The sequence below is a fragment of the Taudactylus pleione genome, unplaced genomic scaffold (assembly GCF_031769625.1).
Source record: "Taudactylus pleione unplaced genomic scaffold, aTauple2 ptg000181l, whole genome shotgun sequence".
Taxonomy (NCBI): domain Eukaryota; kingdom Metazoa; phylum Chordata; class Amphibia; order Anura; family Myobatrachidae; genus Taudactylus; species Taudactylus pleione.
Genome location: NW_028284583.1, coordinates 6,902,742 through 6,913,258, shown reverse-complemented (window position 1 = coordinate 6,913,258; position 10,517 = coordinate 6,902,742). Strand labels below are relative to the sequence as shown.

Here is a 10,517-nt window from a genome sequence, read left to right as displayed (position 1 = left end):
TTTTGAATACAGTACAGGAGCGATGTGGGGTTTTGATTTTTACTTTATAATGGTTGTTACCCCTAAACTGCTTGCAATATAGTGGATACAAAATAGCCACAACTTGCCGAGGTGCAGCTATGTGTAGTGGTTTGTATCTGCCATAAAAAAAAATTTTTTTTACATTTTCCCATCTGAATTGTGCTTTGGTTTAATTTCTCTACATGTGCTAGCACTGCTAATATGTGATTCTCTTATATACATTCAAATATTACATCCTTACTGCATACTGTTAGCACTCACCAGTGGCGTAAGTTCATCCCAGATGCCCAGAGGCAAGTTACAATTTGGTGCCTCCCCCTAAAAAAAGGGAAAATAAATATGGTGCATATCTATCTATCTATCTATCTATCTATCTATCTATCTATCTATCTATCTATCTATCTATCTATCTATCTATCACATATGCACAAAAACACTAATACAGGATAGCCTTAAGTGGGGTGAATATATTGTGTGCAATGGAGAACGTGCCCTTTCAGGGCTGGCGCCCAGTGGCAGGCGCCTCCATTGTCTTCGATAGTTCTGCCCCTGGTGTATACACATATAGTGCTTCTCCCCGCAAATGAAATTTTTATGGCTGCCAGTCAATCAGCGGCGCTACCTTGGTAACAGGCCGCTGGTTGGATGAGAATGGTTGTTACTCAAGCCAGCGCTTCCTCATTTATTTTGGTAGCATTAGAGGTATATCTGATCTTTCATAAAGACATTATTACTCTTTAAATATATTTAAAGAGCAAGATAGTGTAAATATATCTTAATAATGTATTTATGATAGATTAGATACACCTCCAGTGCTACGGAAATAAGAAAACAAAAGCAAATTATATATATACACACACATATATATATATATATACACACATACTTATATATATATATATATATATATAATTATATATATATATACATATATAGTGCGTGTAGCACTGGTGGAGGTGTATCTGATCTATTTTAAAGACATTATTATCTTGCTCTCTACATTTAAATTTATCATGAATTTGAATTTGTATAAACTTTTAAAATGTACAGTAGCACAGTGCAAACACTGATGGTGCATACACACGGTTAGATTTTTCTTCAGATCTGAACTATAACAATTTAAAAAATCGTTCAATCGTTCATATCTGAAGGAAAATCTGACATGCCTGAACGATGGACGATGAATGATGCGCGTTCCCGTTTGTCAGATAACGATATCTGACATCTGATGTGTTTGCAGTCAGACTTGGATGATTCCTTTCATTTTAATGCAGTCAAAAATCGTTCAATCGTTCAAATCGTTCAAAAACTTTGGTAAAATCGTCCAAATCGTTCAAAAACTTTGGTAAAATTGTATGCTCCATAAGGCTCTTTTCAAACGGTTTTGTCTGACTGATCCGTGGGGAAAAAAACTTACAATTTTTTTTTTTACATCTGGACAAAACCGTTCTGTATGTAATAGCCCAAACTGTACTACAAAGTACAGTATATGGCAGGGGTTCCCAACCACATTCCTCAAGACACACTAACAGTCCAGGTTTTAAGGATAGCCGCAGTTGAGAACAGGTGACTTAATTAGTATCTCAGTTATTTTCATTTTACCACCTATGCTTAAGCATGGATATTACTAAAACTAGGACTGTTAGTGTGCCTTGACAACTGAGGTTGGGAATCACTGGTACTGTATATGGGCTAATTTATGCTTCTGTGCATATTGTCTATTAAGTAGCATGGAGTAATGGTGTCATATTGTGGTACATGCTATTGGGGGTCGCAGGACCATATTTTTACCTTTCCAGCCCACCTAACGCCTAACAGTTGTATGATGCTTTGAGAGACAGATCTGACCATACAGTAGGTGAAGCATTATTTGCAGTGTACATCAGGTGACAGCATTGCAGGAAGCATTTCTGAGTATAAATCTAAGAACATTGGGGGAGATGTATTATAGCGACACGGAGCAGGGGAGTGATAACTCCCCCCTCCGGCGATCCCTGCCTGAGTACACAGCGTATCAGCCTAGTGCTGATGCACTGTGTCTTAGTTCTGGCCGGCTCCACTGAGCTTGCGCAGGATCTCACAAGTATCGCAGCCCTGGAGCCAACGGCCCCCGCAGCAGGGACAGTGCTGTCCCTGCTGTGGGTATAGGGCATTGCCAGGCTGTAGCTGTCGATAGCTACAGCTGCAACGGGTGGAACGGTCAGGCGAACTGACCATTCATATATAGCCCAGGCTATCAGCGCTGCTATCTTGTAGATAGCAGTGCCGGTAATGATTTATTGCCAACCTCCACGATCATACATCGAGGAGAAGCAGTATCAGCGCACATAACAACGACTCTTCATACATCTCCCCCATTGTTGTAACTTGGCAACACAACAAGCATTCATGCAATAGCAGCAATTATTTTATCTGTGTGACTGTGGGACATTTCATACATGTTTGTGATAAAAAAATACATTATAAATTGTGTTGACTAGGTTTACTGGTTGTAACCAATGTGAAGCCAAAGTCATCCAAAACAGTTATTGTAAGGCGTAATCTGTATATAGACCTGCTGTATGTACCAAATATTGTACTGTGGGTAATAAAGTCTTGTTAGATAAGGTCCTAATTAAGTTATGCTAAACATATACCTTACATGCATACCTGCCTAATCTCCCAAGGGGCTCTCTAAAATCAGGTATCTCTCCCGACCGCCTGGAAGAGTGGATGGGTCACCTGGAGCCATTTGCCACCTGGGTGCGGCCACCTGTATACTAAGTGAAGTTGATGATACTGTCGACTGATAACGCAATTTGTATTCAATTGTGTTATCGTGGCCCCACCCCCTGTTTCACAATGTCTGTAATTGCGCGTTATCCAGTGGGGGTGGGGCCCCAATGACATGATCACATCACCATACCCCCAGCACCACCTATCACTGCTGTGATACTCCCCGCCCCGCAGTGCCAACCTGGCTGCCCCCTCCCTAAAGGTCGGCAAGTATGCTTAGATGTTTAATCAGAAGTGGGTATCAATTACTGTCCTAGACTGCTGAGTTCCAACAAGAGTAAAATAGTTCTTATATAGCAGGGAAACTATCTAAGAGAGTCTTTCCCTGACTATCCTATAAGGTAAACTCAACAGGCTCCACTGTAAATGTGTTACCTAGATGTCAGTGTTCATGAATTGGTGATGTTAATTTGTAATTTGGTCACTAAGGAGATGGTATTGTCTTACAAGAACTTTTTAATTTATTCAATTACACAGTGAAAAGCCAAATGATATCTGACATCTCTTTTATTCTATATGTGAATAATAGTAATGTGGTTATATTTAATGTAGAAAAACTTCTGAAGCCCAGAGAGGAGCTTTCCAGGAGACCAGCTCTGAATGTGGAGAAGACACGTACCCTAGCACCTGCAAAGACCATCCAAGCATGGCCATCCAAACTGTGCCTTGTATGGCCTAGGAGTACCATACAAGGCACAGTTAGAGCAGGAGGTATGTAAAGTTAGGAGTATGCCTTTCACCTGGCCAGTGGGCGACTTGTGAAATGCCGCATCAGGGCCCAGAAGACATATATCCAGGGTGACTTCATAGCATCAGTACTATAAAGTCTATAGGTCTATTATTTTGTATCAGAAATCATTTCATTATTCCATTAGGATGTATAATATTTATTCAGAGCCCTATTACCCCTGGTGACAGGACCACTAAATGTAAAGGAGTTTACACTCTACCTTTCTGTAAATGTTGAACCTTGTTTTGTCAGGCTTTGTAAAGGGAACTTGTGAACCATAGAGAGGGAACCTACCTACCATAGAGGGATCTGCCCTCTATGTAACAAATGCTATTATTCTTTTTCCAAGCTCTGTTGCTGATTGCTAACACATGCAGCAATTGTCATTTACATAAAGGAATTCTGTAGAATAACAAAAAAGTACAATGGGATTTATATACAAGAAATACAGTACTAGTAGCAATCACACATATATATGGAAATGTTTAGGAAACTACTGTATGATACTTTGAGAGACAGATATGACCATAGGTGAAGCATTATTTGCAGTGTACATCAGGTGACAGCATTGCAGGAAGCATTTCTGAGTATAAATCTAAGAACATTGTTGTCACTTGGTAACACAAGAAGCATTTATGTAATAGCAGCAATTATTTTATCTGTGTGACTGTGGGACATTTCACATGTTTGTGATTAAACTATACATTGTAAATTGTGTTGACTAGTATTTTAGGTTTACTGGTTGTAACTGATGTGAAGCCAAAGTCATTCAAAACAGTTATTGTAAGGAATAAGCTGTATTTAGACTTTCTGTATGTACCAAACATTATACTGTGGGTAATGTAGTCTTGTTAGATAAGGTCATAATTAAGTTATGCTAAACATATACCTTACATGCATAATTGCCTAATCTCCAAGGGGGCTCCCTTAAATCTGGTGTCATCAGTGTTCCTGAATTGGTGATGTTAATTTGTAATTTGGTCACAAATGTTTAATATATTAAATTACACAGTGAAAAGCCAAATGATATCTGACATCTCTTTTATTCTATATGTGAATAATAATAATGTGGTTATATTTAATATAGAAATAGTTCTGAAGCCCAGAGAGGAGCTTTCAAGGAGACCACCCCAGAATGTGGAGAAGACGCGTACCCTAGCACCTGCAAAGACCATCCAAGCACGGCCTAGGAGTACCACACAAGGCACAGTTAGAGCAGGAGGTATGTAAAGTTGGGAGTACGCCTTTCACCTGGCCAGTGGGCGACCTGTGAAATGCTACATCAGGGCCCAAAAGACAATACCTGCATATCTAGGGTGCCCTTCATAGCATCAGTACTATAAAGTTCATAGGCCAATTATTTTGTATCAGAAATCATATTCATTATGTTATTTACCAGGGTTTGAATGGACCTCGATAATTAACATTCCCACTTGCTGCCAGCGATGGTGCAATTTATCATTGCTCCGGCGCGGAGACAGCTGAACCGAAAATCAATTGTCTCCCTGAATCTTTTTGCTTTTCCTTTTGGAGCAGTTAAACTAGTGCACCTCCATGAACTAGAGTTCACGCTGGCTGCTGGTAACACCAAATTGGTTGTTATTGATTTATTTTAAGCCCCGTACACACTGGAGGATCTGTTTGAATGATAAGAATGATAATGATATCTTTGAGTCATATATCATTCAAATCATCCAGTGTTTATGCACTTACCGACAAACGATGCATGCTCCTGTGGGTCGATAACGATATCCCCAGTTGTCTGTACATTCAGTACAATCTGGGGATATCATTAGCTATGCCATGGCTGCCGAATGCAGCATGGCCCCGCCCACCATCCACTGTCGTTTGTCATTGCCGGCATCGGCAAGTGTGTAAGCACTTACCGACAAATGAAGCATGCTCCTGCTGGTCGTCCCAGTTGTCTGTACTAGTAGTCCAATCTGGGGATATCGTTAGCGATGCCATGCTGCCAAATGCAGCAAGGCCTCGCCCCCCCACTGTTGTTTGTCGTTGCCGGCATCGGCAAGTGTGTATGCACTTGCCGATGCTAGCACTCCCACCAGGCCCGCCGCATCTGACATCGCTCCGTATACACATCATCTAGTATGTAAGGGGCTTTATTCGACCTAGGCTAAGAATACTATTGGATGACTATACCTTGTTAAATGTAATACTACCTAGACCTTATATACAATGATATTATAGTTTGTCTGTGTAACTTCATATTTACATAGGTCATTTATATTATTTTTCTTTTTTGTAATATCTTTTATATTAATAAAATTAAAATTGGAATATATAAAAAAAAAAGGTCCTGCGGTAGGACTTCTTCCCGCGAGCAGGAGCAAATGCCATCTGAAGATGGGGAATACTCCCGCAGTTAATGTTCTGAAAATATTGTATTTTCAGAGCTTAATGAGTTCCTGTCCCAATACTAGTGTATGGGAACAGCAGACCACATCGGGAGAGGAAGGTAAGCAGGAGATATCTGTGAAATCTCGTGCATTAGCTGTTTGATAAATGACACGAAGACCTAATTTCTATAAAAGCAGGTGAAAATGTTAATTAATTCAGGAAGAACGCAATTGCAAAGCTGGGGGCAGCCCAAAGGTCGGCAAGTATGCTTGCATATTAGATGTTTAATCAGAAGTGGGTATCAAATACCGTCTTAAGGCCGTATTCAATTAGAGACGAAAAGCCATTTTTGCACGTTTTTTGGAGATAATTTCACCTGAAAATTTATCACCATATTCAATTCTAGTCATATTCGCCTAAGCGAAAAGTCAATGTACTGAAATAGGCGAAACTTTTTCTCTACAGAATGGCAGGAGAAAAAAAGTGCAAAATCTATATTTTTGGGGTGCAGATGTTGGGAAACCACCAAGAACCCTTGGTACACCCCCCCAAAGGTCAATTCACCCCAAAAAAGGAAAAGAAATTCCTGGAACACCCCAAAAAACACCTTCGAAATTTGGGGTGAAAATAAAAAAGTGTGGGGACAACTTCAAAAACTAGTGAAATTAGCTTCTGGGGGTGCTCTTAGAAGGGGCCAAGCGTTTTTAGGATTGCAGGTGCTTGTATGACGGCGGAATTAAACTTTTCTAAAACTACATTTTAGAGAAATAAAAATATGCTAGAACCCATTACAAGCACCCCAAATTTGATGGCACTACTTATTTTCTGCAAAAAATACTGCTTTTATGCCATTCTTCAACACTTTTACCTAGACGCTAATAGCAGGGCCGTAACTAGGGTAGTGCGACCTGTGCCATGGCACAGGGCAACGCATGGCAGGGGTGGCTGTTCGGGCCTACATATTTTCTGTTTATTATCATTCTCACTTGTAGCTTCCTCTTCTTTTATCCCAGCAGCTCCTCGCCTCCCCTATCTTTTCCCTGGCCCATCCCCATAAGGCCATGGCCCTTTTTTGGGTGCGTTTCTCATGTCCCTATTTGAAAAATATTGGGCATGGGGCGCCAATGCTATTTCTGGCACAGGGCAACAAAAAGTCTGGCTAATAGTAAGCAATTTCCACCACTTAAGTATAGAGATGAGCAGTTCGGATTCTGTTGAATCCGATCCCCTCCGAACATAGGAGATCCAAGTCCACCCGAACGCTGTTCGGGTGTTCCCCGCCTGACTCAGATCCCCCTGTGAGGCAAAACGGCGGCCTCCTGATGTTGGATTCTCGCGAGAGAATCCGACGTCAGGGCCCCACTAGTGTAGGGCAGAACGCTGTGATAGCGGTCTGCCCTACATAGAAACAAACACACAGCTGCCGCTGTGATTGTAATAGCAGCCAATGAGAGTCAGGCAGACTCTCATTGGCTGCTGCATCCCCGCAGGGAGCCTTCCGGCTCTCCCCGCTGCGGGTGATGGGAGAGACGTCACGAGTGACATCTCTCCCATAGTACAGAGAGGAGCGGACGGCTACGGTCACAGCAGGAGTGGGGATTCAGGTAAGTTTTTTTAAAACTTTTTTTCTGTGTAAGGCAGCGCTACTGGGGGCATACTACAAGGGGCACAACTACTGGGGGATCTTCTAATGGGGGAATACTACAAGGGGCACAACAAATGGGGGCACAACTACTGGGGGCACTTCTAATGGGGGCATACTACAAGGGGGCATAACTAATGGGGGCACAACTACTGGGGGCACTTCTAATGGGGGCATACTACAAGGGGCACTTGCAATGGGGGCAGGGTATACTACTGGGGACACTACTAGTGGAGGAATACTACTGGACGCACTACTAATGGGGGCACAACTACTGGGGCATAACTACTGGGGTCATACAACAAGGGACACAACTACTGCGGGGCACTTCTAATGGGGGCATGCTACAAGGAGCACAACTACTAGGGGCACAACTACTGGGGGCACTTCTAATGGGGGCATACTACTAGAGGCACTTGTAATGGGGGCATACTACTTGGGGCATACTACTGGGGGCATACTACTGGGGGCACTACTACTGAGGGCATACTACTAGGGACACTACTACTGGGGGCATACTACTGAGGGCATACTACTAGGGGCACTACTACTGGGGGAACACTACTAGGGACACTACTACTGGGGGAATACTACTGGGGGTATGCTACTAAGGACACTACTACTGGGGGCATACTACTGGGGGCATATAACTAGGGGCACTACTAATAGGGGCATACTGCTGAGGGCACTGCATAGGGGGCACTACTACTGAGGGCATTGTGTAAGGGGCACCACTGCTGGGGACATTGTGTAAGGGACACTATTGCTGTGGGCATTGTATAAGGGGCACTACTACTGTGAGCATTGTATAAGGGGCATTACTACTGTGGGCTTTGTGTATAAGGGTTACTACTGTGGGCATTGTGTAAAAGGGGCACTACTGTGTGTCGTAACTTAAATAAGAGACTACTTTATGGTGTAATGTGAATCAGGGGCACTATGTGAATGTAATGTGAATAAGATTGTGCACTGTGACTCCTTGGGCCGTAGCCCACTGTGTAAACAAGTACTGTGACTCTGCTGGCCGTACCCCACACTCAAAAGGAAAATTCCATCTTGCACTACCTCTCATTTCTGCCACTGCTGTGTGGCAATGTTTCATAGATGTGCTTTAAACTGTGGCGTCTCTGCCGCTGCTCTGTTGCTTGGTAACCAGTCAGCTCACTTCAACCTTTGGCCAATAATGGTGAAAACTATAATTTAAACTGTGAAGTGGTCTAAATTGACTGTAAATGACTGGAAATTAATATTATTGAGGTTAGTAATACTCTAGGAAGAAAAAAAAGACCAATGTATGTGATTTTAGCTTTTTTTTATCAATTTTTGTAAAAAAATCCAAATCCAAATCCAAAGCCAGTCACTGCAGTTTGGCAAATTCAAATCCAAAGCCGGACGACGAATTAGAACCAAATCCAAATGCAAACTCGGCAAAAATGGTCCGGCGCACATCCCTACTTAAGTACCCTAACTCGTTCAATTAGGGCTAATTATAAACTACCATAATGATTTCCGGAGTCAGCCCATCTTTTTATGGGATAGAGAGTGATTCCCTCATTTCATCCTGATCTGCCTGGTTCACATTCACCGTGTCCCGTTTTTGCCTCTTTGGGAATTGAATATGCAGTAAATCGGGGGTGCGCACGAAAAGTTTTCACATCCAAAACAGGCGAATGCGGCGAAAAGTTGGGTAGGCGGAACTTTTTAGCTGAGGCAAAACTAATTGAATACGGCCCTTAGACTGCTTAGTTCCAACAAGAGTAAAACAGTTCTTACTATAGCAGGAAAACTATGTAAGAGTACCTTTCCCTGGCTATCCTATAAGGAAATTCAACAGGCTCCACTGTAAATGGGCTACCCAGATGTCAGTGCTCCAGAATTGATGTTTATTTGTAATTTGGTCACTAAAGAGATGGTAAAGTCTCACAAGAACTTTTTAATTTATTCGATATCTGGCATCTTTTTTATTCTATACGTGAATAATAACATACCTCCCAACATGACCCTCTCCAGGAGGGACACAATGCTCTGGTCCTAGACTTCCCTGCTAATTTATGATAGGTGGAGGCTCCAGGGGTGAGGCTGCAGCACAGTCCAAACCTCAAATAGGGGAGTCACACCAACTGCCAACTGCCAGTGAGTCCCAGCCAGTGATGTTTGACAGCGTGTGAAATGGCAGTTGGTGTGGCTCCCCTATTTGAATTTTGAACTGTGCTGCAGCCCCACCTCTTACCAGGGAAGTCCAGGACCAGAGCAATGTGTCCCTCCTGGAGAGGGTCATGTTGGGAGGTATGTAATAATAATGTGGTTATATTTATTATAGCAAAACTTCTGAAGCCCAGAGAGGAGCTTTCCAGGAGACCAGCTCTGACTGTAGAGAAGACACGTACCCTAGCGCCTGTAAAGACCACCCAAGCACGGCCTAGGAATACCATACAAGGCACAGTTAGAGCAGGAGGTATGTAAAGTTGGGAGTATGCCTTTCACCTGGCTAGTGGGTGACATGAGAAATACTACATCAGGGCCCAAAAGAGTTCCAACAAGAGTAAAATAGTTCTTATTATAGCAGGGAAACTATCTCAGAGAGTATTTCCCTGATGATCCTATAAGGAAAACTTAACAGGCTCCACTGTAAATGGGCTACCTAGATGTCAGTGTTCCAGAATTAGTGAAGTTTTTGCAATTTGGACATTAAGGAGATAGTTAATCTCATAAGAACTTATTAATTTATACAATTACACAGTGAAAAACCAAATGATATCTGGCATCTTTTTTATTCTATACGTGAATAATAATGTGGTTATATTTATTATAGCAAAACTTCTGAAGCCCAGAGAGGAGCTTTCCAGTAGACCAGCTCTGACTGTAGAGAAGACATGTACCCTAGCGCCTGCAAAGACCATCCAAGCATGGCCTAGGAGTACCATACAAGGCACAGTTAGAACAGGAGTTATGTAAAGTTGGAAGTACACCTTTCACCTGGCTAGTGGGTGA

The 10,517-nt window shown here is 42.3% G+C and overlaps 1 pseudogene; it reads left to right on the top strand.

Moving 5' to 3' along the window:
* Positions 1–7,206: 7,206 nt before the first annotated feature.
* LOC148519826 (putative tyrosine carboxypeptidase MATCAP2) overlaps positions 7,207–10,517 on the top strand; it is a 28,448-nt pseudogene continuing 25,137 nt past the window's right edge.